General features: G+C 36.5%; 1 long non-coding RNA gene across 1 annotated transcript in view; it reads right to left on the reverse strand.

The window, feature by feature from the left end:
- The window catches only part of LOC123615698 (uncharacterized), a 229252-nt gene extending 208573 nt beyond the window's left edge, over positions 1 to 20679 (reverse strand). Inside the window, exon 1 of the long non-coding RNA XR_006723374.2 lies at positions 20384 to 20679. This is a non-coding gene — a long non-coding RNA (uncharacterized LOC123615698). The remainder of the gene's footprint in view (positions 1 to 20383) is intronic.
- Between the last annotated feature and the right edge of the window lie 5589 nt (positions 20680 to 26268).

Below are 26268 nucleotides of genomic sequence, written 5' to 3' on the forward strand. Positions count from 1 at the left end.
TATCATCAGCTATCACTCACCTTGCCCTGGTCTTTTCATGGTCCTATAATGTATATTCTGAGCACACAATTCAGTTACCTTTCCAATAGTAATACCGATGTCTCAGTACTTGAGCTTTGGAAATGTGTGAGGAATTCACTGAACTACTTTAGGTATAAAAATCCTCTCTCCTCACACCATGCGATCTAGCATGTAGAGAGAAAGGTAAAGTGTGTGTATTTGGTGTATGTGGGGTGTGGGTATGGGGTGTGCATGTGTGTGTGTGTGGTGTGTCTGTGGGTGCATGAGTGGGGGTGTAGGGGGTCTGGGGTGCGTGTACGTGGTATGTGGGGTTTGTGTGTGGGGGTGTGTGTGTGTGTGTGGTGCGTGTAAGCTGGGAGAACACAGGTGGGGAGATTCAGGGAATAAATGAATGATGTTTTGTCCTACCTCTCTTAGTAGCTCATTTTTCTCAGTTTCTCCAATTTTACACCAACTCCCATTTCCTGTAACCCCACAAATCAACTCTCCCTCTCATGCTCATGTTCAAAACACTGTTCTGCACCAAAAAAGATCACCAAATGCCACCTAAAAAGCTTTCTAGACTAGGGTTTCCATAAGGTCATAAATTGCATTTCTTATATTTACCAATGAATACACAATATTTAGCAAAATCCCTGATACATACTAAATATCATTTATTCAATATTTATTAGATAAATTAAATCCTTCCACTCATCCTACAGCTGCTATTTGGTAATTATTAATGATGGTATAATTATTTGATGACCCCACATTCCTGAGATGTACCTCGAAAATAATGCAGAAGCAACCGATACAGTCAATGATACAGTCACGCCATTTAATGATTCATTCAATACACACTTACTGCACATCTATTATAGGTGAAAAACTGTGCTAGTGTGCTAAGCCCCAAGGACACAGCATTAAACAAGAGAGACATGGTGCCTGCTCTTATGGAGTACATATTATAGTGGAGGGAAAAAAAAAAAAAGAAAACATTCAAATACATAATTAAAATAGTAAAGTTGTGAAGGCAAAAATGGGGAATGGTTGCGGGGAGCCAGTTGAAATTGGTGGAAAAGGAAGCCACATGAAGATTCAGGATAGATTTGGGGCGGATGATAGCATCAAGCAAGAGTAGTTAGGACAAATGATCTAAGATGGACAAAAGCTTGATAGGTTTCAGGAACAGAAAGAAGGTTGCTGTGACCAGAACACAGCAAGTGGGGGGATCATGGGGGTTAAGATCAGAGAGGTAGGCAGAGGCCATGTATGCAGGGTCTTTTTAGGCCACATTAAAGACAACAGCATCTATTATATGTTCAATGTGTAGCCATGGAAGAGTTTTAAAGCAGAGATGTGGTGTGATTTCATTCAAATTTAAAAAAAGAATTCTCTGGCTTCTCTGCATAGAATAAATTATAGGTTTATAAAAAGTTGAAGCAGATAAAGCACTCAGGTGGCTGTTGGAATAGTCCCGGTAAGAGATTCTTGGTCTGAACTGGTGTGGTGAAGTATAAATGTAGATAACTGTATGGATTTAAAGTATATTCGGAAAGAACACTAAATCGCACTTCGTGGAGAATTAGATGTAAGTATGAGAGGAACTGAGCAATCAAGAACAGGATAGCACCCACCTTCTGCAGCTGGGTAGACACGGATGGACTGAGTGGGGAGAAAAGCTCAAATGGGAAAAATAAGAGGTCTAGTTTGGACAGAGTAGATTTGAGATGATTTCAAGACATGTAAGTGGAAATGTCAAGTAGGCAGCTAAATATGTGTCTGGAGCTCAAGGAAGAGATACAGGTAGGGGATATACATCCAGTGCAGCATTTAAATAATAAATAAAAATCAATAAGACCAAGTTATGGGGGAATATGGATACTAGAGGTACCTAGGAACATGCCCCGAGTTATTCTAACATTTAGATGTGTAAGAGGAGTAAAAATCCAGCAAAAGAGGACTGAATATAATATCCAAGATATGATCGTTGCAAAAAGTAACTTTCATAGAGTGTAAGAATAGATTGCTGGAAGTAAGTGGAGACCAAGGAATTGAGTTACCAAGTCACCAAGCCAGTGAATTATTCAAAAAAGTATTTGAATCACTAGGAATAGTAGAAAGTTTAGTGATGGGGAAAAAGAGAGCAAGCAGGTTTCTACAGGTATGCATGAATCAGGGAGTTTGACAAAGATGTCAGCAGATAACAAGAAAAAGAAGGATTAGTAAGCGACAGTGTTACAGCATGAAAGTCAAAAGGTACAGAGAGCATTAAACAGGAGGAAGGAGGAATAATGGTCTTGAAAGAACACTGGGGATCAAGGATATTTACTCCATGTTCTGTGCCTAATGTTTATGTGCTATAAGAACAGTTTCATTGAATTTGACAAACTATGAAAAGTCTGGTTTTAGCTAAGAAAAAAAGTGAAGAAAACAACCTGAGAAGAGGAATTTGTTGCTCATAGAGAAGGAATATCAGTTTTCATTACTGCATAACAAAGCATCCCAAAATTTTGTGGCTTAAAAAAACAACTATTCTACATGATTCCATAGGATGGGCTCCATTAAGTAGTTCTTCTGCTGGTATCAACTGTAGTCATTCACGTGACTGCAGGTGCCTGTTGACTCAACTGAGGATGAACCATTCAAGAGGACCTTACTGACTTGTCTGGTAGTTGATATGAGCCGCAAAATGGACCACAGGGGCCCTTATCCTCAAGGAGACTATCCCAGGCTTTATTAACATGAAAGTCTCAGGGCAGCACTATAGTGAGAGCATAAGTTCATAGGCTTAAGCTTAAAACTCCAAAACTCACTTCTACCACATTTTATGTATCAAACCAAGTCAAAAGTTCAGCCCAGATTCATTGGGAAATGGGCATACAGTCTATCTATTGATGAGAGGAGCAGCCTAGTCAAAAGTACATAGATATAGGATAGATAAATTATAGCAGCCAATTTTGCAAACAATCTATCATAGTCTACTTTCTGGCCAAAACAGTTCATCTTCATTTCTTTATCTATTTAGTAATGTTGCATTCTAACCAGTAAAGTAAAAGTAAAGGGATAGAAAAATATATACCATGCTAACACGAACCAAATGAAAGATGGATTAGCTATATTAATTTTACACAAAGCAGACTTCAGAATAAATGGGGGTATTACATAATGATAAAGGGGTAGATTCTCCACAAAGATATAACAACCCTGAATGTGTATTTACCTAACTACAAAGCATCAGAATATGTGAGGCAAAATCTGATAGAATTGCAAGAGAAAATACACAAATTCACTATTAGAGTTGGAGACTTCAATACACTTCTATCAGTAACTGACAGATTCAGTAAGCAAAAAAAATCAGTAAAGATACAGTTGAACTGAAAGCATTGTCAATCCACTGTATCTAATTGACATTTACAGGATGTTTCATCCAACAACAGCAGAATACACATTCTTCTCAAGCTCACATGGAATATTCACCAAGAGAGTTCAACATCTGGGCTATAAAACACACATCTTAACAAACTTAAAAGACTAGACATCAAACAAAGTATGCTCTCAGACCACAGTGGAATTAAACTAGGAATCAGTGACAGAAAGATAGCTGAAAAATCCCCAAATATTTGTATATTAAATAACATACTTCTAAATGACACATGGGTAAAAGAAGAAACCTGAAGAGAACATTAAAAATATTTTCAACTAAATGAAAATGGAAATACAGCTCATCAAAATGTGTGAGATACAGAGAATCCAGTGCTTAGAGGGAATTTATAGCATTTTATATAATTATATATATTTAAATATATATTAGGAAAGAAGATCTGAAATCAATAATCTACCTTAGAAACTAGAGAAAAGCAAAGCAAAACAAATTTAAAGTAAGAAGAAAACAAATAATAAAAATAACAAAAGAAAAGAATGAAATTCAAAAGAGGAAAACAGTAGAGAAAAGTCAACAAAACCAAAAGTTAGTTCTCTGGCAAGATCAATAAAATAACTGCCCAATGTTTGTAGGAGCACTATTTACAATAGCCAAGATATGGAAGCAACCTAAATGTCCATCAACAGATGACTGGATAAAGAAGATATGAGACAGACAGATATAGATATAGATAATGGAATACTACTTGGCCATAAAAAAGAATGAAATAATGCCATTTGCAGCAACATGGATGGACCTAGAGGTTATCATACTAAGTGAAGTAAGTCAGACAGAGAAAGACAAATATCGTATGATATCACTTATATGTTGAACCTAAAAAATAATACAAATGAATTATTTATAAAACAGAAATAAACTCACAGACATAGAAAACAAACTTACAGTTACCAAAGGGGAAGGGAAAGGGGAAGAGATAAATTAGGAGTTTGGAATTAGCAGATACAAAATACTATATACAAAACAGATAAACAACAAGGTCTTACTGTGTAGCATGGGGAACTATATTAAATATCTTGTAATAACCTATAATGAAAATGAATATATATACATGTTTAACTGAATCACTATGCTATACACCAGAAACTAACACAATATTGTAAATCAACTATACCTCAATAAAAAAATAATAATTGATCTGATTATAGCCTGGCTAGACATTATTTTATTATAGCCTCTAGCCAGGCTAACCAAGGCAAAAGAGAGAGAGCACTAGTTACTAATGTCAGAAATGAAGAGGGACTATCACAACTGATCACACAGACATTAAGGAATATTATGTCCACACATTTGACAACTTACATGAAATGGTTCAATTACTGGAAAGTGCCTGTCTCAATCCATTTGGGCGGCTGTAACACACTGCCATAGACTAGCTGGCTTATAAGTAACAAAGTTATTTCTCACAGTTTTGGAGGCTGGGAAGTCCAAGATCAAGGTACTGGCAGATTCGGTGTCTGGTCAGGACCCACTTCGTGGTTCACAGATGAACATTTGAATTCTCACTGTGTCTTCACATGGCAGAAGGGGCAAGGGAGGTATTTGGAGTCTCTTTATAAGGTCACTAATCCCATTTATCAGGGCTTTATCCTCATGAACTAATCACCTCCCAAAGGCCCTACCTCCTAACAACAACAGATTGGGGAGTAAGTTTCAACATCTGAATTTTAAGGGGAAACACACATTCAGTGAATAGCAGACATAATCTACCAAAACTCACAGAAGGAAAAATGGCTTATCTGTTTTGCCCATAACTATTAAAGAAATTGAATGAATATTAACCTTTCGAACAGAAAGCATTAAGTCCAGATAGTTTTCTTAATGACTTCTACCGAACATTTAAGGGAAAAAAAGATAGCAATTCTGTATATCTCTTACAAAAAATAGAAGCACAGTGAACACCTCCTGATTCATTCTATGAGGCCTGACTAATACTGATAAAAACATTACAAGAAAGGAAAATGACAGACCAATATCTCTCATAAACATAGATGCAAAACTCAATAAAATATTAGTAAATCCACTCCAACAATGCATAAAAAGAATTATACACCATGACCAAATGGGATTTGTTCCAGGTGAGCAATGCTGGTTCAACACTTAAATTTCAATTATTTTAATCCATCGTATCAATATGCTATAGAAGAAAAATCAGATGATCCTATCACTAGGTGAAAAAAAGTATTCGACAAAGCCCAACACTCTTCACGATAAAAACTCTTGGCAAATTAGAAATAGAAAGGAACTTCCTCAATTTGATTTTTAAAAATTTACAAAAAATACCTACAAAAAACCCCTACAATTAACATTACACTAATGATGAAAAACTAAATGCTTTATCATTAAGGTCAGGAACAAGACAGGGAAGAGCCCTCTCACCACACACATTCTACATTGTTCTGGAAACTCCTAGTTAGTACAACAAGACAAGAAGAGGAAATAAAAGATATACAGAGAGGGGGAGAAAGAAATAAAACTGTTTGCAGATGGCCTGATTGTGTAGAAAATCCTGAAGAATCAACAATGAAAAACTTCCAGAACTAATAAGTGATTATAGCAAGGTTGTAGGATATATGACTGATATACAAATGCCAAATGCTTTCCTATATACTAGCAGTGAACAATTGGAATTTAAAATAAAAAATGCAATACCCTTTCTTTCTTTTTTTTTTTTTTACTGAGTTATAGTCAGTTTACAATGTTGTGTCCATTTCCAGTGTAGAGCACAATTTTTCAGTTACACATGAACATACTTATATTCATTGTCACATTCTTTTTCGCTGTGAGCTACCACAAGATCTTGTATATATTTCTCTGTGCTATACAGTATAATCTTGTTTATCTATTCTACATATCCCTGTCAGTATCTACAAATTTCGAACTCCCAGTTGCAATACCCTTTCATTGGAACCCCAAAAGAAGATTTAGGAATAAGTTTAACAAAATATATGTACAAGATCTATATGAGGAAAACTACAAATCCTATTATTCCATGTTCATGGATAGTAAGACTCAATATTATTAAAATGTTAATTCTTCCCGACAGTCAAAGTGAACTTAATCAAAAGCCCAGTCATTACTTTTGTCGATATGGACAAACTGGTTATTAAGTTTATATGGAAAAGCACAAAATGCAGAGAGCTAACACAATACTGAAGAAGAACAAAATCAGAAAACTGATATTATTCAACTTGAAGAGTTACTATAAAGCCACAATTATCAAGAGTGTGGTACTGGTGAAAGAATAGACAAATAGATCAATGGAACAAAATAGAAAGCCCAGAAATATACTCAGAAATATAGATCACTAATCTTCAACAAAGGAGCAAAGGCAATTCAATGAAGAAAGGATGGTCTTTTCAATAAATGATGTTGGAATAACACACATTCACATGCAAAAAATGAATTGAGACACAGATCTCTTACCAAAAAATTAACTCAAAATGAATTATAAACATAATGTAAAATGCAAAACTATTAAACTCCTAGAAGATAATTGTGATGTTGTGGTTTATATTAAGAAATAGATTATTTGGACTTCATGTCTGTTTCTGGCACAGAACTCCTAAAATTCTTAAAATTTCCTAAGTGATGAGAGTGCTAAAAGTGTCTTGCTATGTTAATGAGGTGACACGAATCCTACCTAGGGATGGAGGCTGGTTGCCCACCACCTGCGGAAGTCTGGGGAGAAGAGAGTGGCTGGAGGTTGAATCAGTCTCCAATGGCCAATGAGTTCATCAATCATGCCTACATAAGGAAACCTCCATAAAAACCCAGAAAGACAAGGTTTGGAGAGCTTCCAGGCTGATGAATACTTGGAGGTGCTGGAACAGTGGCACGCCCAGAGAGGGCATGGAAGCTCCTTGCCCCTTCCCACATACCTTGCCCTACACATCTCTATCATTTGGCTATTTCTGAGTTATATCCTTTTGTAATAAACTGGTGATCTAGTAAGTTAAATGTTTCTGAGTTCTGTGAAATACTCTAGCAAATTAGTCAAACCTGAGGAAGAGGTCCTGGAAAACCTTGATGTTCAGCCAGTTGGACAGAAGCACAGGTGAGAACCTGGACTTGCAATTGACATCTAAATTGGGAAGGGGGCAGTCTTGTAGGACTAAATCCTTCGTGTCAAAACTGAGTTCAACTGTAGTACACCCAGATGGTACTGGACAATTGCTTGGTGGTGTGGGGCATTTGGTTTGGCTATGGCTTTTTAGATTTTCCACATGAAAGGAAAAACTGGTAAGTGGACTTCATTAAAATAAAAAATATGTAATCTGCAAAAAACATCATTAAGTTAATGAGTAAAAAAACAGACAGCGAGAAAATATTTGCAAAATACATATCTGATAGAGGACTTTATCCTCAATGTGCAAAGAACACTTAATACTCAATAATAAGAAAATAAATATCTCACTTATAAAATGGGAACAAGATCTGAATAGATATTTCCCCAAATAGCATGACAAATAAACATATGAAAAGGTGATTAAAATCATATGACACTAGGGAATTATAACTTAAAATGATAAGACACTACTACACATACATTAGAATGGCTAAAATTAAACAACAACAACAACAACAACTGACAATACCAAATGCTGACAAGGAGAGGTGGGGCAACAGGAACTCTCATTCATTGCTGGTGGGAATGCACAAAGATACAGGCACTTTGGAAGATAATTTGGTGGCTTCCTACAGGATTGAAAACAGTCTTACCAAATGATCCAGTAATAAAACGTTCTTCGTTATTTAGCCAAATGAGTGAAGATGTATGGTCAAACAGAAACATACACATGAAAGCTAATAGCAGTTTTATTCATAACTGCCAAAAACTGGAAGCAACCAAAATATCTTCCAAAAGGAGAATGGATAGACAAACTGTGGTATAATTAATTTTATATAACACACACACAGGATATTATACATATAATATTGTACTTAATAAAGTGAAATATAGAACACTTTTCTTCTACAATCAGGAAGGTGCAAGGTAAGGATGCCTGCTGTAAGCAATCTAACATTTACTGGAGGTCCTAGTCATTGCAGTGATGAAAGTATAAAAGGCATAAATATTGGTAAGGAAGAATTAAATCTGTCCCTATTTTCCAACCGTTTCATTGCTTATATCAAAAACCCTAAGGCATATAAAAAATAAGTGAATTTGGCAAGGATACAGGATACATGGTTAATATATACAAAAATTAATTGTATTTTATGTATGAAGAGACACAATTGGAAAATAAAATAATTCTATTTAAATGTATCTAAAAATAAAATTGCAAAGGGATAAATCAGACATAAGATATACAAGGCTTCTATATTGAAAGCTACAAAACATTGCTGAGAGAAATTAAAGGAGATCTAAATAAACAGAGAGATTTTTTACATATATGAATTGTAAGACCCAATACTGCTGAGATTTCAGTTCTCCCCAAATTTATCTATAGAGCCAACACAATCTCAATCAAAATCCCAGCAGGCTTTTAGAGAAACTGACAAGCTGATGCTAAATTTATATGGAAAGGTAAATAACCTAGAATAGCAAAAATGGTTTTTTTAAAGTAGGAATACGAGGGAAGTCTTCCTGGATCCCATTTCAACACGTATGCTAAAGCCACAGTAATCAAGACCATGTGGCATTGGTGAAAGAGTAGAAATATAGGTCCACATAATATAGACTCCAGAATCCAAAATTTGACTCATAAATGTATGGTCAATTAATTTTCAATAAAGGTGCCAAACTAACTCAACAGAGAAGGGAAAGCACCAACAAATGGTGCTAGGAAAAATGAATATTCAAATGGAAAATAATGGCCATAGACCTTCACCTTATACAATATACAATATACAACAATTAAATTGTGGCTCATAGATCTAAATGTAAAAGTCAAATCTATAAAACCTCTGGAATGACAGTGTAGAGTTACAGCAGCCAGCCATATATCTCAATTTATATCTAAAACTAAAAATTCAATTCCTCAGCCTCACTAGCTATATCTCAATTTCTCAATCGCCAAAATTGGCTAGTGGCTCTTGTCTTGAACGGTGCAGATATCGAATATTTCTATCATTCACAAAGTTCTATCGAACAGTTTTGCTCTAAGAGAAAACATAGGAGAAAGCCTCTGTGACATTAGGTTAGATGAATAGATTAACAGAATAAGACACCACTATAAACTCTTTAGAAGACTAATTCAAAAAAAAAAAAAAATTAAGAGAGAAAAGAAAATACCACATATTGGCAAGGGTGAGAGTTGAATGGAACTACTGTCAACTCCATGTGGGAATATAAAGTATCACAACAACTTTAGAAAACTGGTGGGCAGTTGCTTAAAAAAATTGAACACACACCTACCAGATAACCTACCCACTCCATTAATGGTATTTATCCCAGAGAAATCAAAATATATGTCCACAAAAACACCTGTACATGAATGTCCATAGCAGCTTTATTCAGAGTGCCTGGAAACAATCCAAATACCTATCAATAAGTGAATGGATAAACAATCGTAGTACTTACTCATCAATAAAAATAATGAATAACTAGAACATATAACAACATGCATAATCTCAAAATAATTATGCTGATTGAAAAGAAGTCAGACACAGAAGAATATATAGTACCTGACTCTATCAATACAAAACTCTAGAAGATACAAACTCATCTGTAATAACAGAAGGCAGATTAGTGGTTGCCGGGAGTCAACGACAGAGGGAGGGGTAAATGGAACACAAAGCACCATGAGGAGACTTTAGGGGTGTTACAAGTGTTCTATACCTTGATTGTGGTGATGGTTTCACAGGAGTAAACGTCTGTCAAAATTCATCAAATTGCACATTTTAAATAGATGCAGCTTATTGTACATAAACCACCCCCAACACTATTAATACAAACAAATATACAGAAACTTAGAAACAACGTATTTTCCAAATAGAATGTAGACCTTTGATTTGTGGTCCCAAGCTAACCCATTGGGAAAACCTGAGTAGAATACGTTTGGAGGGGCACTGAGACACCTATTTTTCATCAAATAGCTCTCTTGCAGGCCTGCATCAGATTCTTAGCAAATCTATCCAAGGAGCTTCAAAAAGTTCATGAGTAACATCAGACCTAAACTTCTCAACACTCATCAGAATCACTGTTTTAGCTTATTGTGTCACAACAAATACCTTGTGGAAGTTGGCAGAATGTAAATTATGAACAAGCAACTGGCTTAAGCCATTGTGCCTCAGTAAGACCCCTTCTCAAATTCAAATATATTACTTGAAAACGTGACCTTAAAATCATTTTACTACCTTGTAATTCTTACAGCATGATCCTTAGAACATATCACAGGTACATTTCAGAAGCAGGCTGAACAGATATGAGAAACTCTAAAAGTATCAAGACTCAAAGGAAAGATTACTCAACAGTTTAATAGCACTGGGGAAAAGGAAACAGACAAGAACAGAAGGGACACCAAAGTCAAATAAAATCATTTGCTTGGTTGCTAAAACTTTTGATTTAGGGAATATCATGGAATCTTACATAAGATTTTACTATGAGAAAATCGCTCAAAATGAAAGAGAAATTGAAAGAGAAATGTCCTTATTCTAATCTGCTATTCCCCCCTGCTACTGTCCTTTCCCTCCTTTGTTTTGTAGCTTAATTATTGAGTATTTACAGAAAGTGTTACATTTGCCTATCTAATTTGTCATTCAATACTCCCAAAAGATAGTCTCACTATCCTCATTGCAGAGATCAGAAAGCCACAGCACCAAGAAATTTACACAGCTTGTAAGAGGCAAAACCAGGATTCAAATCTAGGTCTAGACACCAGATACTCCTCATAAAAATTATTTAAATGGAGAGGTTCTATCTCCATTTTTTCATATCTACCCCGATCCTCAGCCTCTTGCAATATGCTGTTTGCTCTCAACATTTCACTGAACCTGTTTTCTAAAGTAACCAAGGACTGGTAACCAAATCTAATAGCCTCCTATGCATCCTTTAACGTCCAGCTCAAGTGTCACCTCATTCCTAACGTCTTTCCTGGTATTTCTACTTCTCCCTTCTCCAAAATAGAAAGAATATTTCCTTCCTCTACTTTCCTGTGCCCATTGTTACTGGGTTGACCAGATTTTTCACTCACGTGTTTATGGCTTTATTTACATACTTACTCATATATTCACCATTCATTGATTGAGCACTTATGTGGCATTCATTGTGCGGAGGAAGGACAGTGTAGACATGATTAAGGCACAATCTCTTTTCTCTTAAAAAAAAACATAGTCTAGTCAAGGAAAAATACGGGTAAACTATAATTACAATTCAGTGCGATGAGCTGTGTGAAACTGGCACACGTTAGACAGTCAAAAAATATTTGTGGGCTGAATGCATTGTTCTTTTATTTTCAAAAGAACTGGGGGAAAGCAAATATTTGAGGCTGAGTTAACCTGATAGCCATATTAATTCTTACCATTTTGTGGACTCTGAAAGATTACAAGTAGATTATTTTTAGCCAAATATTATACAATAATTACTTTAAAACTCTTTGGGGGCACCTAACTAGAATGCTTAGATTTGGGCCATGAACACATAACTTAGAACATTCCACATATCCACCCTCTGCTCCAGGTGTACATAAAAATCCACTGCCCTGGCACATAAAAACAAATCTCTTCTAGTTAGAGTATACATAGATACAGGCATTAATAAAATATTTGTATGGAAATCTTAAGATTTCAGAGAAGTACAATCTCAACATCATGAATTCTTCAGACAGCTCTGAATCAATCAAAATAATATAAGCTTTTGAGTACAGCCATTTTGTGGGATGAAACATTTAACGATGATACACACCTTGGCTGATTTTGTGTACGGAGTCTGTACTAGTAAACATCTCATCTGTGCCCCATTTTTCATTTGCTAGACTCATAAACCTTGAGAAAATTTAAGATCTGCTTGCTATTTAATAACATCTCAAATTTTCCACGATATTAAACCTGTAATCTGGATTCCCAGGCCCCGACTTCTGAAACTTAAGTGCTTAGATATTTGGAGTTATATGGATACAGTGAAAAATTGAATGCAGCTTCTTGAAAGATCTATCAAAACGAGAGTCATCTTGAAATAAACAGTTATGGCCTGGCAGACAAGTCCAGCATCAACTTTTGCCTTTTTAATCTTGGTGTGAAATAACACACTTGAAGTGATGAACTACCAAATGCACTTCTCTTGCTCTCTTTAAAAGTAGTACTTTTTGTTGAAAACATCACCAAACAAATGTTTATAAGATAATTATGTGTTCATCAAATGCCCATATGTTCATTAAGTATCTGCCTCTATGGGGTAAAAACATGTGTCGTTCTCATGCACAGCTGCCCATTTTTAGACTTCACTTGACAGATTACAAAGTGTTTCATGCTTAGCAGGCAAAAAAAAAAGGACAGCAAGCCACACAGGCCTACAGTGGACTTATCCTTTCAGTTTCCATAGGTTTAAACTTTCCTCTTACAAGAAACAAAGGTTTGAGCAAAAGGAAAAAGTGACAGATAACTGTAGCATCTCAAGTTCAATTTTCAGTTCAGCTTTCATGTACTTATGTTCTTCTCCCCAGAGATTTTATTCCAGGAGTTTTTTTGTCCAAAGTGGAGCAAACAGTAAGACAAGCCACAGTCCTATAGAAATGGTCTTTACTAGTTGACTTGATGGACCAAAAATGTTTAGCTCATGTATATAAAGAGTTTTACTTTGCTTCACTTAAATTTCACCATAAACAAAAACCAAACTAAAAGACTGAAATCTGAACTGTAACGTAAACATTTCACTTATTTTAATATACGAATTTTTCAAAAGGGAACATTCCTTGCAGCAACAGTATAGCTGAATCTAACAGAGTAAAGCAAGAATATGAATATAAATGCATGACTCTCTATGTACAATCTTTTTTTTTTTTTTTTGCATTTTTGAATCTGAATGTCCCAAAAGGCATGGCTAACTAATGATGCTATCAATCTCATTTCACCAGTTTCACTTGACACTATGTATTACAGACAACACCCTTTGAAATTCATCTCTCTCTCCTTTGTGGGTCTCTTTCTCCTTCCAAATTCATTCCACACTCAAGGACAACCACATACAGCTGTTTGCCTCCCACATATAATTACCACCCTCCATGAGGCTCTACTGACAGAGCCAAGAAAAGCAGAGGGCCTTGCCCTCATTTAGTTAAATTAATAATATCCCTACTGTCAATCAAGGTAATTCAGGCACGACCAACATGTTGGGATTTTCCAAAGCCAACAAATAAGTGTGCAACCTGTTAGCTCTATCAACAAGGCTGGGCAGAGTTCAGAAGTTGAAGGGTCCCACTTGCTGTAGTTGCTGAAGCACAGAATGTATCGAGTCACCAAGAAGCTGAGAAACTTTAATTTTCTCTGTAGTTTTAAACCACATGCTCCCAAGGCTCCCTGACTGGTGACAGAGTTAGACACTGAGTTGCTGGGCATCTTTTCTAACACTGAGTATCTTCTAACTTCTGGAGAGCTTATTATTCAAAGGGTACTGATGGAAGAGTTTTAAACTGTTTTCTATTGACCGAGCTAGGCACTCAATTCAGAAAGAGCTACCAGCAGGTACATATTTTAATGCAGCATCTATTTAAAGGTGCCAAACATGCTCCTCTATTGAAGCAATAAGGCCAAATGAATTTTGTTCACTGATTGATCACTTAGCAGTCAGTCCCCATTTCACACACACACAAAAAAATGCATTCCTATCATCACACAAGTATAACGTCAAAGGGAAAGGAGGTATATTGCAGTGGTTAACGACATGACTGAATTTAATCCTAGGGCCTCCCCTATGTAACTTTGGGCAAGCTAGTAAACATCCTGAGGGTCATTTTTGGCATTTTTAAAATGTGGTGGGGGAGGGGTATAGATCAGTGCTTAGCATGCGTCAGGTCCTGGGTTCAGTCTCCAGTACCCCCATTAAAAAAATAAAATTAAAAAAATATATAATTACCTCCTCCCACAAAATAAATAAATAAAGTGTGTACAATGGTGTTAACCTCCTAGATATTTGGTGGGAATTAAATGATATGATGCAGTATTGTATCTGGTATGTACTAAATATTCAAAAAAGGGCCAGCTACTGGTAGTAGTAGTAGGGGGGTGCTAATATCTGTGGTGGTCTACATATTATTTGACATTCCTCCCATCAAAACACGGAAAAATGAATCCTTCTCCCCTGAATATGAGTGACCCTTAGTGACTTGCTTTCGTTCAACAGAATATGGTAGCAACGATGCTCTGTGACTTGTCAGGTGATGTCATAAGAAGCAAACACAGCTGCTTCCTGGCGTTCTCACACTCTCCCTCTCCCTCAATGCACATCTTTGGTCCCCAGTCACCATGTCATGTAGGTGTTCAGTTGACAGCCCCATCAAAAGTTCTGACCTACAGCCAGCATCAACTGCTAGACATGTGAGTCAGCCTTCAGCCTTCAAACCTCTCCCAGCTGATATCAAGCAAAACAGAGATGAGCTGTTCTCACCAAGCCCTGCCCAAATCACAGATCCCTGAGCGAAATAATTATTGTTGCTGCTGTTGTTTTGGGCCACTAAGTTTGAGGGTGGCTGCTTGTACAGCAACAGAGAAGTGGGACATCATCTAAACAACGTGGGGACTGGTCACCAAAATCTGACCCAAAAAAGTCACTTTCATTCCATGAACCACCATCACGACAACAGCAAATATCTGTCCAGTTTAAAGCCATTTCTTAACAACATCCTCTCACTTGATACCTGCAACAACTATAAAAGGCAGATATGACCACCAACCCCTCCTATAAAATAGATCATCAAGGTTCAGAGAAGTTAGAATATGTATAAAATCATTCAACTAATAAGTGATGGAGTCAAATTGGGACTCCATATATTGATCTTTATCATGTGACAATACACAGGTTCTCTTCTGTTCCCTAGGACCAGCTGGTCTCATATTTGGTGGTCACTTCTATGGGACTCCCTTACTTTTATTTCCAAAACATTTATTGACCCTTTAGAGTATGTGTGATATACAGAAAAAGGTCTTTTCCATCAGATAGTTAATCATCCAATAAGAGAGGAGGGTAGAGACACCTGACTCTGTGAAAGCCACAGTTAGCAAAAGATGGCAATGATACAACATCAACCCCAACGGAGAATATCACTCTTGAATCATTCAATAACTAGCAATAATAGCATAGTTATATGACTGTCAGGCACAGGCAGAGTTGCTTGGAGCAGATTATAGGTCAAAGGATGAGCTACTAGAAAAAGAGCTTTCGTTACTTTCATCGTCAGGCGATAGAACACTGTGAAAGGGGCCATTTTGACCTCTACAATGGGAAATAAATGGTCTTATGAGGCAACAGACATTTTAAGATTAGGGATGGTAAATAAAATAATAATTTGAGAACCTACGGGCAGTGGGAAAGGCAGAGAGGGCAAAGACCAGAAACTTTTCTAAACTCCTATTAGTATACTGAACACATGTATAGTAGTTTACTATTTTTGAAATATGAAGTATTGTTTTTGTCTTTGCCTCTCCCTCCTCCCACCAGTTTTTCAAACTTGGACAATTTTGATCCAATGGAACAATAACAGTTAAAGTAGCTAACAGGTGTTGAACACAAACTGTAGACCTAGACCAGGCACTTCCCTAAGAACTTTGCATGCGTTAATTTATTTAACCCAGGTAACAGTGTTCTGATGTGGCCAGTGCTACTGTCTTCCTTTGACAGCTGAGGGAACTGGGGCACTAACAAGTGGAGAATGTTGCCCAAGGTCAAACTGCCCTACTTGGTGGAGGTGGGATTGGAACCCAGATATCTCCTTCTAAAGGGCATTCTCTTAATGTCTACTCTATACTACGTTGCTTTATGTAAAGAAAAATACCGTATGATATCATTCATGTGTGGAATCTAAAAAAATGACACAAATGAACTTATTTACAAAACAGAAACAGACTCACAGACATAGAAAACAAACTTATGGTTACCGCAGGGGAAATTGGGTGGGAAAGGATAAGTTGGGAGTTTAAGATTTGCAGATACTAACTGCTATGTATAAAATAGATAAACAAGTTTCTACTGTATATAGCACAGGGAACTATATTCAATATCTTGTAGTAGCCTATAATGAAAAAGAATATGAAAAGGAATATGTATGTCTATGTATGACTGAAACATGATGCTGTACACCAGAAATTGACACAATGATGTAAACTGACTATATTTCAATTAAAAAAAAATAAAATACACAGCACAGTGTTAGTATCAATAGAGGGCTTTATGAAAGAGGGAGATTCTTTAATTTTCCTTTCTAGATGATATTCCATGTAAACAATGCCAGAAATTCTTTAGATCTTTTCTCATTGTGGGCACAGGTTAAGTCCAAGTCATTTTCTCTGTCCTTTGCCTAGTGTATAATCTCAGACACCTGGTATTTGAAAAGTAGAATTTTATAATGCTAAATAAATTTCAGCTATAATCAGTATTATTAATCTAGGGTATTTTTCATTATGCAATTAGCACTGTCTTCACATGTAAAATAGCTTATGTCCCTACTGTTAGGATACCTAGATACATACTAAAGCAAGAGATAATTTGAAGTCATACCACAATCAAACCTGGAAATAGAAGTCCACATTTTCTTGAGGGAAATGTTGCATCTTGCCCACTGAAAGCTGAAGGACTTTATGCTATCAGTGCAGTACAAAGAGTTATTCTTATTTTGTCTTTTTTCTCAATACATTATCAAGGATAGGGGTTTTTATAAAACAGATTTACAGAGCTCATAGTCAGCTGGATTTCAGCTCATATGTCAACCGGATGCATTTTTATCACTCTAGTATCTATATAGTTGATGGCTGCAGTGAGATAACAGTAGAAAAGTAATAGTGCTGGCAGGTATATGAGCAAGCTAAGCAAGTCATCTCTCTTTAATGGGGAAGAATTGGCCCCTGTGAGTATCTAAAACATTAAACCCAAATCAATGAGTTTCATTCCTTTGGAAACCCAGCCAATTTTGGAGCAGAGTGGCTTCACAAAAACAACCCAAGAAAGAGTCAAGAACTCTGACCGACCTAGAAACCGCCCCCCTCGCCACCCTCCACCATTATGGGGCTAGCTAGGGTGATGTAAGGCAGGAGGGACAGTCCCCTGGCAGGCCACTCCCACTCGGCTCCTCCTCAATTACAATTACCAAGAATAGATGAGTTAGGGGAGGCAGTGTAGCGTGTGACAGCCCTGGTCTTCCGGACTTGAGAACCAGCCTTCTTGGCCATGAGGGTAAGGCAAGGCAGGGAACCAGAGTGAGGCAGGCAGGCACAGAAGACTTCTGGTTTTTCTCTCCATCACCTTGCCTTGACTGTCAAAAGCTCGTCTACTGAGCAATAATAAACATCGCTTGGAAGAGAATGGAGGTCTTTCAAGCTCCACTGCTTAGTCATGCAGCCATCTCCTTTATAAGCCCTCTGGGTTTATCATCGTTCTGGTTGTTATTAGTGCCACCAATACTTTTTTCTCCCTCAAAAGATGGGCATGGGATAGTTCTTCCAAGCCCGTGAAGTTAAGAAGTTCACTCCTCCCTGAGAGGACAGATAAGAGCTCAGCAAGCAAATGGTCACTTATTCTTTACCAAAGATAGTTAAGAGCAAAAAAATAAGCTTCCTGGAGCACTGGGAAGAGGATGGAGGTAGTTTAGGACAAGGAGTATAAATAGCAAACAATCATCTGCAATATAATAAAATCATTAATATGCTTCTTAGCGATATTACTGTTGGATTATATACATGTCACTTATTTTCTGCATTTCTTAACAGGAATTAAACATTAATCCCCAATGCATGATTTTCCCCTAGCCTGCCTTCTCTAGCTACAAATAATAAAGCTTATAGCATATAGATAGTGCCTTCTCTATTGTATTTTTTAATCTCCTTTACACTCGTGTCATAGTCATTATATCAAAAAAAAAAAAAAAAAAAAAGCTTCTGCTTTTAATGAAATAAACTCCACGCTACATTTTTCTTTTAGTCCCAACCAAGATTCGGCTTTTATATTCCCAAACATTATCTATATCATTGCATCTGGTGGGTACATTGTATTAATTAGAACTTTTTCATTTTTACATTTCTGTCCTACTAGACCAGCTCAAGTTATTAGAGATGGACGGTTTAAGCATTGCAGGCACCAGTGACATCACGGTTACCATAGAAATAAAAATCTAGCAACAATAATACTAGGGTTCTTTATCAGCTGCGCTGCATCGCTGGTGTTCAAATCCTCTATCCGCGGGTGAAAGCTCAGAAGCTCCCTGTCATTACAGGACCCATGCTATTCCAAACACGTTTTCAGAATTTAAAAATGAGAAGGGGGAAAAAAAGAAAGAGCAAGGGTTATTTATAGCCAGTCTGTCAACTTACATAATTAGTCACAGGTACTTCAAAGCCCTAAATGAAGAGAAGGTAAATAAAACATACACTTGAAACCTGGAGAGAAATAAGACCTCCTTTACGTGGTATTCATGACCAAAAATCAAATCCTGTATCATCAACTAAATAACAAATTAGGAAATTCCTAGGTGTGAAGACTCCTTTCCTTTTTACAAACTAGTTCTAGACTCTTTTTTTATATATATAAATGTACCATTTTAATTAGTGTCTGAAAACAGGACTGTACCTTTAGAATATTTCTATTTTGAAAGCAAGCAAAGAGCTTACTCTGGGCTGTTTTTCACCTGCTACTTGAATTCTTATGGCGAGCCATCTGCTTTTAGACTGAATAGCTAGGTATTTTCTGTCAGTCACATTTCTGCAAGAATAAAGATTACTGTCAGAAACCAATTACTCACCCTGATTGTGGCCCGCTAATAGTCAGCTCGCTACTGACCTTGATATAACTACATACACACACTTCACCCTACTCTGTTTAACAGAATGCAACATAGAATCATTTTGCAATTTTAAAATTTTAATTTATATTCTCTCTCCCTCTCTCTCTCTCCCTTCCCGCCTCCCTTGCCCCCTCCCTCCTCACTTCCATTCTCACTCCCTCTCTCGGGAGAAAAGCTGTGGCTGGAATGGAGAATGATTTTGAAATAAGTTCTAAACTTGCCAAAATCTCCGACCAGCTACCATAAATTAATGACTCTTTTAGTAATCAATAACAAGACATGATTTCCCACTGAATTCCAACACTGCAGATCAATCTTTGGTTGCCACTATCTCTACAACTTAGTGTTCCAAAGATTTATGACGGTGGCAAAAATGCTTTATTGAAATACAGCATGCACTTAATTGAGTCCAATGCTGTACAAATTGCAAAGGTATGTAATGCTATAATTAATGTAATTAGAGAGAAAAATTGATTGTCATTACAAATGCAATGGGAGACTTGTACATTATTATATTTACCACACTAATGGGCTTATTGTTATTTATAAAATACATACCGATTTTACCAGTAAAATGGGTGAAAATTAATAATAAGGTAAAATAAGTAAACGGGGTGGTCTTTCAATGATTATGAGTAGCTTTAGGTAGCGGCAAACTCACATTACAGCACCGTCAACCCATTAATTTCATTTTAGTCATTTTCCTGATTAATTCTGATCACCAAAGCTGGATCAATCAAGTGGTGATCTTCATTGATCACTGAGGCAATATAAAAGGAATGCATTTTGATTTCCATACACCATTTATTTTGTGCCTATTGGCAGAGTCATACTTCCTCTGATCCTCTGGATAAACAAGGCTAGCAAACAAATGGTTCTGCCTTTCAAAATGCTATTTTACTTTGTCAGAGCCAGACAGTTCAGTTGCCACATTAAGTATAATCATACTCAAATATCTCAGACTATAAAACTGCAAGCCTAGCTGGAAAAAAAAAAAGTAAATCTTACTCACGATTCTAATCTGACATCGTGTAGATAGAGTCAAAGCATGTTTCTGAATTCAGGTGAAACCAGTTGTGGGTTTAGAAGTTGTCTGTATCCAGAAGTCGGGGAGGTTATATACATGAATGGAGGGGTAGAAAAGACAGCTCATAGATAGATGGACACAAGCACAGGCTCTGCAGATGAGAGAAACCTGATTGGTTTCAGGCCATGAATGTTGAAAACGAATGAGTCATCAAATAGCCTACTCAATTTTCTCATTGAAATGAAAATAACCGAAGACTAAAATAGCTCGATGTATGCTAGGAGTAGCTGCCCCAGCACCCTGTTGAAGAGGCCTCAAAGGAGCACCACAGGATCCTAAGGAGGGCCCCAAACCCTGCTGGGACTATGGGTTTAAGACAGGCAACTTCACGGTAACCGCAGCCAACAAGTTTCGTGTGTGCGCCTGTGTGCGTGTGAGCTGGGGGAGGAGGGAGGGCTCTCTTTCTGTTTCAGGCAGGCTCCTGAGGTTGGAAAATCCCTGGGGTTCTGAAGTACTCCCAGAGATTTAAACGTACCCAGATTCCTGTCGTTTGTATTCCCAATGGAGTTTTTCTAGAAAACATGATTTGAAACATCAATATCTACTCAAGCCATAACTCATGAATTAACTTAAATAATCTAAGATTTCTCTCAATTATCTTGATTTTTTTCAGCACCAAAAGAAAAACATGATTCATTTGAACATGTGACTACTAGTGTTTTTCCGACCCTCTCAAATCAAAAAAATTGCATCATCTTTTATCCAAATAAGACTGTAAAAAGTGGATGAAGGCTCTTAGTCTCTAAATCAGGGGACCGCAAACTTTTTTTTTACCTTAACACAAAGAAATACATTTTACATTGTGACCTAGTACACACACACGTGTGCCTGTAGACCTTTGCGTATATACACGAAACCAGGTCCTATAAATCAATACTTTACCTGTATGTAATACTTGCTGATGTTTTCTATTCTATTCTACTTTTTCAGTATGCCAGTTGTGACCTACTAAATTGATTGTATAACCCACTAATAGTTCTCACTTTGTAGTTTGAAAAGCAGTGTTCTAAATCACATTGGTCAGTAAGTTTCTAAAAGCCATGGCTTTACCTCCCCCCTGCCAAAAAAAAAATTTTTTTAATTTTTAAAAAATTAAAAGAAAAAAATGAAAGCCATGGCTGCCACTGCCACCATCACTCAGTCATAATATTCATGGTTTCTTTTCTCTTCCCCAAAAGAACTACAACCTTACCCCAAAAAGCAGAAACAAACCACGTGCGCACACACACCCACACACCCCTCTCTGACATTTAGAGATGACAAGCAGAACCCCAATCACCTCAGCTGAATATTCATGTGTTAAAATATGGTAACTGATTTGCTTTTGCTGTGTCATCACTCTAATTTTTCAAGTGGCTTCATTCCAAGGCCAAAAAAAGATGCTTTCTCCCGGCCCTCGAATTATTGTTGAGGTGCTACTAAATCTCAGATGAGGCAGGCAAATAATTTCTGTCTCCTCTATTTGTTTTCTTTCTTAATTTAATTAAAACATGGATCATTTCAGTTTTCTGCCCCTATAATATAGTTATAGATTTAAGAGAGCTGTTTAGCTTATGAGTTCATACCTGGGCAGTGTTGAACATCGGCAGATGGAAAACTCGATGGTAGACAGGACAACGCACTACAGATGGCTCCCAGCCAGTCTACCAAAACTTAGAGAGGAAATTTAGCAATAGCAACGGCTGGAATGGCTCTGTGGTTATCTTTCCTGGCAAGGAATGCAAAGGATTGCACTGTAACATGATGTTCAGCCAAGGATTTCATAGTATAGGAATGAAACCAGCTTTGGAGCCATGATTCAAAATCGCTAAAGTCTACATCCAACTGACAAGTAGATAATGGGAAAGTTCATTAAACACAAGAGAAACAATGTTATTCACATTGCATAAAGCAAGTTATTGCAATAAGTAAAGTTCTTTCTTTTTATGGAACAGATGTGTTTCCAAAAATGTGGCTGTAAAACTAATTTATACACAACAAATCTTATGTTTCTACTGGTTTCCCTTACAAAATTTGAGATGAGTTCCCAGAAAAGAAGATATTCTAATATACTGAACTGAAAAGTTTTGGTGACAAGCTGAGTTGGTGCTATGCTTACAGACTAAGTAACTTGTGACCAGAACAGTATGATTTGGAGGAGCTCAAAAAAAAAAAATCTGTCTGCTTCAAAGAACCTACCACATATTGCCATCTGCCTTCCAGTCACCATCAACTCTTTGGCTATAATAGCATTAGAAAACGTCTTCAATCAAGAAAATATATATAACTGGAGGAAACTCTAAATAAAAAAGATAAATGCACCCCAATGTTCATAGCAGCAATTTATACAATAGCCAAGATGTGGAAACAACCTAAATGTCCATCGATAGATGAATGGATAAAGAAGTTGTGGTACACATATGCAGTGGAATACTACTCAGCCATAAAAAAGAATAAAATAATGCCATTTGCAGCAACATGGATGGACCTGGAGACCTTCATACTAAGTGAAGTAAGCCAGAAAGAGAAAGAAAAATATCGTAAGATATCACTTATGTGTGGAATCTAAAAAAATGAGACAAATCAATTTATTTATAAAACAGACTCACAGACACAGAAAACAAATTTATGGTTACCAAAGGGGAAGGGGGCAGGTGGAGGGATAAATTAGGAGTTTTGGATTAGCAGATACAAACTACTACATATAAAATAAACTAATATTTAAAATAGATAAACAACATGGACCTACCATAAAGCACAGGGAACTATATTCAATATCTTGTAATAACTATATTGAAAAAGAATATGAAAAGAAATATATATATTTATAGCTGAATCACTACACTGTATACCAGAAACTATCACAATATTATAAATACACTATACTTTAATTTAAAAACAAAGAAAAAAAAAGAAAATATATATAAAATAATGACAGGTCACCTAGGAGTAGAAGGTCTTTAATTTGAATAATGAATTCAATGAACAGTTATTGAGCACCTAGTACATTCTAAGCCATCAGCTAGGAACTGAAAACAGAGATTTAAAAGGTCTCCTGCCCTTAAATTTAGGAGATTGTGGAGTAGATAAAAAATGCCCATATGTAAATGTGGAAAGTAACTGGCATAAGAAAGAAAAAGTTAACCTCTTCACCTTGCTTCCTCAAAGGATATTTAAGGAACAATCTGTTACGAGACAGAGAACTCCAGACCTGTGGTCAAAGGAATACTGGACTGGCTACCTGTGGGATACAGGCAGAATGTAACTATGAAAAGTGGGCACGGGAAGGAGAACTAGAGGTACTGTTTTATCATTAATGATAATCAAGGAGACCTAGCATATATTTATTGGGTTATAGCTTTCTAAACTTTTAAATACATCTTTTTTTTTTTAAATATGCCCTACTTAGAGAGGAATATAGTAGGTAGAATGGACTCTTGAGCAAGAGTGCCTAGATCTGAATTCTGGATCGGGATGAAATGGATGAGTTATTTAACATTTGAATGCCTAGCTTTCCTCATTTGTTACATGAAAATAACATTATTACCTATTATTCACCTAATAGGGTTATTGCAGGAATGAAATTGACACAAAGTGATCATATTTCTTCTTACCATCATCATCACCACCACCACCACCACCACCTTCTATATCATCAGGCAGGTAAGGATACTATGGCTTTTAGAGGAATTTAGAAATTTTACCAGACTCATAAAACTAGTAAGTGATAGGACTGGAATTTAAATTTAGGTCATTCTAAATTATTCTTTTTAATTCTTCATTGTTACTTATTGAAATACAAGACACTCATAGAAAAATAGAAAGATAAAAAATTGACAGACTGATGCTTCTTTACAAGTCTGGTTGAGAAACATAAATATCAGGAACTGTAAACCCATCCTCCTCATGTTCTGTCCAGTCACTTCCTCTCCTAAGCAAAACCACAGTATTGACTCTTAAAATAGGAGCTAGTTTTTCTTATTCTTAAACTCAACATAGATAAAATCATACAGTATTTACTTTTTTGTATCTTGCTGTTTTCCATGGTTCTGAGGTTCATCCATATAATTTAGTAGAGTTGTAAATCCTTTATTCTTAATCCTGTAGAGCACTGCCTTGTGCGGCTAACCAATTGATCCATTTCACATTCAGTGGGCAGTGGACTACTTTCCAGTTTCTGTCTATTATAAATAGTACTGCTTTGAAAATTCTAGTGTACATCTTTTGGTAAACATAGGTATGCATTTGTGTTGAGTATATGCCTAAGAATAGAATTTCTGGATCTTAACTCTACATATGTTTAAATTTTATTATATATTGACAAAAGAGCTTATACCAATTTACACTTCCACCCCAGTAGTATATGTGAGTTCTGGTTGTCCTATAGCCTCTCCAACACTTGGCATGTTCCATCTTTTTATTTTAGCCATTCTGGTGTGTATGTACTGGTGGGTATGTACTGAGTTGCACTGTGGTTTTAATTTACATTTCATGTGGGTAGGTATCTCTTTCAATTAAAGTCTCGTTTTAGCTATAACAGTTTGCCACGTCAAGGTCTTTCTCCAAATAGATAAGCAATGTTGGGTCAAAAGAGGGGCTGGGTATTCATACAACAGTTTTAAGAATGTCATGTGAGGTCAGCAAAATGGTGAACTAGGAAGCTCCAGGCACCCATTCTCCATGGAAATTTATTTTATTTATACATATAGAGGTTGGCTTTATAAGAAGTCTCAAAGACAGATAAAGGTCTACAGCAATCAAGCAAATGCCCAATCAAGAAAAAGCCATATTCAAATTGGTATAGTAGTTTGTGGCATTTTCACTTGCCTTGGTCCCATCCCCTCCCTGATATGGCAAAATCTTGGTCTAGAGAAGGTGGAAATCTGGTTCCAAGTTAATCTCAAACCAGAGAAAGCAGAACACATGCTGTTTGTAATCTTCTAACCTGTCTGAAGGTTGCCTGAAGAACTGGTCTCTATTTTACTGAACATATAGCTCAGACAGGGTAAAACAGCATAACCTAGATCTCATAGTGGGAGAAAAGACAGAAAGTGTTGGGCACTGGTCACAAAAGCTGCAAGGAAACAACAGACTCCCAGACGTCTGGGACAGGAGAACATAGGTAGAGGCATACCATAGACCATTTAAGCTCATCAGGGGAAGATGGGGATGGAAGCTCTTTGGGAAATTTAGACTTTCAAAAGCAGTTATTTATACAGAGGAATCAAAAAATCCATAAACAGACCCAAGCAAGATATACACCAAGAAAACATTTGAGAATACCTTAAGCCTTCACCTGGGGCTTTTCTCAAGACTCAAAGCATATGCAGCTAGTAAGTATAGGACTGCTCTAGCCCAGAGCCAATTTGCATAAACTGGGCAAGGCAGCTGTTTTTTCAAATGTCCAATTTTCAACAAAAATATCACAGAGCATACAAAGAATATGGTACATTCAGAGGAACAAAATAAATCTCTAGAGATGATCTCTGATGAAGCACAGACATTGAACTTACTAGACAAAAACTTTAAAAGAAGTGTCTTAAGTATGCTCAAAGAGCTAAAGGGAAAATTGAACAAAGTGCTTAAGGAAAACAATACATGAACAAAATGAGAATTTCAACAGAGAAGTTACAAAAAGGAACCAAATGGAAACTCTGAAGCTGAAAAATACAATAACTAAATTGAAAATTTCACTAGAGGGGCTCAAGAGCATATTTGAGCAGGCAAAAGAAAAAAAAAATCAGAGAAAATGAAGACAGGACATTTAAAAATTCAAGTCTGAGAAGCAAAAAAAATGAAGAAAAGTGAACAAAGTATAAGAGACTTATGGG

This window comes from Camelus bactrianus, chromosome X (genome assembly GCF_048773025.1).
Source record: "Camelus bactrianus isolate YW-2024 breed Bactrian camel chromosome X, ASM4877302v1, whole genome shotgun sequence".
Lineage (NCBI taxonomy): Eukaryota > Metazoa > Chordata > Mammalia > Artiodactyla > Camelidae > Camelus > Camelus bactrianus.